Source organism: Vombatus ursinus, unplaced genomic scaffold, assembly GCF_900497805.2.
Source record: "Vombatus ursinus unplaced genomic scaffold, bare-nosed wombat genome assembly UNPS02014852.1, whole genome shotgun sequence".
Classification (NCBI taxonomy): domain Eukaryota; kingdom Metazoa; phylum Chordata; class Mammalia; order Diprotodontia; family Vombatidae; genus Vombatus; species Vombatus ursinus.
In genome coordinates, this window is record NW_020954630.1 from 736,259 (window position 1) to 740,695 (window position 4,437).

Consider the following 4,437-nt stretch of genomic DNA (forward strand, 5'->3'; position numbering starts at 1 on the left):
GGAGAGAATGGGCTTAACCTCAAAATAGTTTCTACTAAATAATTTCACCACTCAGTTTGCTTATGAATGTGGAAGCCAATGGATGAATCATGGTCATTCCCTCTTTGCTTCTGTATCCCTCTCAAGAATACATACTAACTCTTCTTCCCAGTATGATTGATCTAGAAATTGAGGTGGAGCCTGCTTCTGGCCAGAAATGTCTAAATCCTCTGGACTTTCTCTGTAATAAACTTTCTTGATACTAAATAATAATAATAATAATAATAATGATAGCACCCACCTTCCAAGATTGTTGTGAGGATCAAATGAGATAATATTTGCAAAAGTCTTAACACGGTGCCTGGCACACAGTAGGTATTTAATAAATGCTTGTTCCATTGCCTGCTTGTGTATACTGGCATGATTGTTAATAGAAAGCACACCAGTGGGGGCTCACAAGCTATGGTTTAGGAATGCAATCACACAGCATTAACCCACAAATCTGTGGTAGCAATCATCCTCTGAGTACTCAACCCACAAGTGGGAATGCACTTTGGGAGAGTAGCCCAGAAAGGGTCCTACGCAAAGAAAAAGCAAAAACAGAACCTAACTTCAAGAAGTTTACATACTAATGAGGGATACATAGACAACAAAAGATATATGAGATAAATACCGAATAGGTGGAATGTAACTTTACAGTGGAAAGCACTAGTAGCTGGGGGAGTCCAGGAGAGCTGAGTCCTGCAATAAGCCAGGGATTCTAAGAGGCAGAGGTAAATAGCAACAACATCACAACCTGAGGAACATACTGAAAAGGCTTGGGAGGATGGGAGATGGATGCTGTGTGAGGGACAACAAATAGGCCTGTGTGATGGGACCATTGAGTTTGCAGAGGAGAGTAAGTGATGTGTAAGAAGATTAGAAAAGGGGCAGCCAGGTGGTGCAGTGGATAGAGCACTGGTGCTGAAGTCAGGAGGAGCTGAGTTCAACTCCAGCCTCAGACCAAACACTTGACACTTACTAGCTGTGTGACCCTGGGCAAGTCACTTAACCCTAACTGCCTAAAAAAAAAAGAAGAAGAAGATTAGAAAGATAAGAAGAGGCTAGATTGTGAAGATCTTTAAATATCAAAAAGAGAAGTTTATATTTGATGTGAAAAGTAAAAGAAGTCACTGGAATTTATTGAGTAGGGGAGATAGCATGGCTAGAACTGTGCTTTTGGAAACCCATTTTAATAGTTGTATAGAGCAGAGGTGTCAAACTCATGGGGCATGCAACTGACAGCTCTCCAGAGTGGGGCATGAACCAGATTTAAATGTAAATGGGAGATATTTAACAAAATAAACAAAAATACAATAAAACGTAATGTTAATACAAGGTTTTTTTAAGTTAAGATGTGGTCCACAGGGATCTTTATGTAGGGTTTGGTGGGCCCTTTTTGACTTAAGTTGAACATTGTTACTAGGGAATTAACCAGGAAATGACTAAAGAAATTGTGCTATATGAACTTAATGGAATAGTGTTGCTCCATAAGTAATGGCTAAAGGAACAGTTTCACAGAATCCTGGGAAGAACTGATGCAGAGTGAAGACAGCAGGACAGTTTAGAAAATGACCACATAAAGGAAAAACTATCTTTTATAGACTTAAGGACTCTGTTCAAAGCAATGACTAACAATGTCTCCACAGGACTTATAATGAAGCATCTCATCTACCTCCTTACAGAGAGAAGATACTCTCACAGTGAGGAAAAAGAAATCTATTTTTGTTTAGAAACATTTTTTTACAGGTATTTGGCAAGAAATACATTTTTGGATATGGGTGTACAAATTTGTTTTTTTCTTGACTATGCCTATTTGTTACAAGGTTCCCTCCTCCCATTTTTAGTTGGAGGAAAGGATTAAAAGGGGAGGGGAATACCAATAGTGATGCAAAAAGAAAAAGTAGGCCATTGAAATAATTTTAAAAGTTTACAAAGGAATTGAAAAAGAATTCTTTTTTTTTTGTTCAGTATTCTGTTTTCCCCCAGTTAAATGTAACAACATTTTTTTAACATTCATTTTTAAAACTTTGAGTTCCAAATTCTCTTCCTTACTCCTTTCCTGCCCCAATTAAGAAGACAAGCATTTTGATAGAGGTTATGCATGTGTAGTCATGCAAAACATATCCATAATAGTCATGTTGTGAAAGAAAACAGACAGAAAAAACCTCAAGAAAAATAAAGTAAAAAAAAAAGCATGCTTCAATCTGTATTCAGACACCATCTATTCTTTCTCTGGGGATGGATAGCATTTTTCATCATAAGTCTTTCAGAGTTGTCTTGGATCATATTTCTGAGAATAGTTAAGTCATTCACAGCTGATCATCTTACACTATTGTTGTTACTTTGTACACAGTACATTTCACTTTGCATTAGCATGTGCAAGTTTTTCCAGGTTTTTCTGAGAGCATCCTGCTCATCATTTCTTATAGTACAATAGTATTCCGTCATAATCATATACCACAACTTGTTCAGACATTCTCCAATTAACGGGCATCCCCTCACTTTCTAATTTTTTTTGGTCTGGACAATGGGGTAAAGTGACATGCCCAGGGTCATACAACTAGTAAGTATCAAGTATCTGAGGCCAGATTTGAACTCAGGTCCTCCTGACTCCAGGGCCTGTGCTCTATCCACTGTGCCACCTAGCTGCCCTTCAATTTCTAATTCTTTACCCCCAGAAAAGAGTTACTACAAATATTTTTGTACATACAGGTCCTTTTCCTTTTTGTTTTTTATCTCTTTTGGGAAACAGACCTAGTAGTGGTATTACTAAGTCAAAGGCTATGCATGGTTTTATGGACCTTTGGGTATAGTTCCAAATTGCTCTAGAGAATGGTTTAATCAGTTCACAACTCCACCAAGAGTGCATTAATGTCTCATTTTTCCTACATCCCCTCCAACATTTGTCAATTACCTTTTCTGTCCTATTAGTCAATCTGATAGTATAGTGGATAGTGTCTCAGAATTGTTTTAATTTACATTTCTCCAATCAATAGTGAATTAGAATATTTTTTCATATGGCTATAGACAGCTTTGATTACTTCAGCTGAAAATTGACTATATCTTTTGATCATTTATCAATTGGGGAATGGTTCTTATTTTATAAATTTAACTTAGTTCTTTATGTATTTGAGAAATGAGGCCTTTATCAGAGAAACTTACTTCAAAATTTTTTTTTCACAGTTACTATTGCTAACTGTATTTCCCTCTAACCTATTCCCCCCACCCCTGTTTATTCTATTCTCTCTCTCCTTTCACCCTGTCCATCCTCAAAAGTGTTTTGCTTCTGACTACATCCTCCCCAAATCTGCTCTCCCTTCTATCACTCCCTCCCTTCTCTTATCCTCTTCCCCTCCTACTTTCCTGTAGGGTAAGATAGATTTTTTTTTATACCCAATTGCATGTGTATGTTATTCCCTCTTTGAGCCAATTATGATGAGAGTAAGGTTCACTCACTCCCCTTCACTTCCCTGCTCTTCCCCTCCACTGTAAAAATTTTTTCTTGCCTCTTTTATGTAAGGTAATTTACCTCAGTCTACCTCTCCCTTTCTCTTTCTCCCAGTACATTCCTCTCTCACACTCCTTAATTTTAGTTTCTAGATATCATCCCTTCATATTCAACTCACACTTATACCCTCTATTTATATATACTCCTTCTAACTACCCTATAATGAGAAAGGTCTTATGAGTTATAAATATCATCTTCCCATGTAGGAATGCAAACTTATTAAGTGCTTTATGATTTCCATTTCCTGTTTCCCTTTTTATGCTTCTCTTGAGTCCTGTATTTGAAAGTCAAATTTTCTATTCAGCTCTGGTTTTTTCATCAAGAATGCTTGAAAATCCTCTATCTCATTGAATATCCATTTTTCCCCCTGAAGGATTATGCTCAATTTTGCTGGGTAGGTGATTCTTAGTTGTAACCCTAGCTCCTTTGCCTTCCAGAATATCATATTCCAAGCCCTCTGGTCCTTTAATGTAGAAGCAGCTAAATCTTGTATTTTCCTGACTGTGGCTCCACTGTACCTGAATTGCTTCTTTCTGACTGCTTGCAATATTTTCTCTTTGACATAGGAACTCTAGAATTTTGCTATAATATTCCTGGGAGTTTTTATTTTGGGATCTCTTTCAGGAAGTGATCGATGGATTCTTTCAATTTCTATTTTAACCTCTGGTTCTAGAATATCAAGGCAGTTTTCCTTGATAATTTCTTGAAAGATCATGTTCAGGCTCTTTTTTGGCTTTCAGGTAACACAGTAATTTTTAAATTACCTTTCCTGGATCTAGTTTCCATGTCAGTTGTTTTTCCAATGAGATATTTCACATTGTCTTCTATTTTTCATTCTTTTGTTTTTATTTTATTGTTTCTTGATTTCTCATAAAGTCATTAGCTTCCATTTGCTCCATTCTAATTTT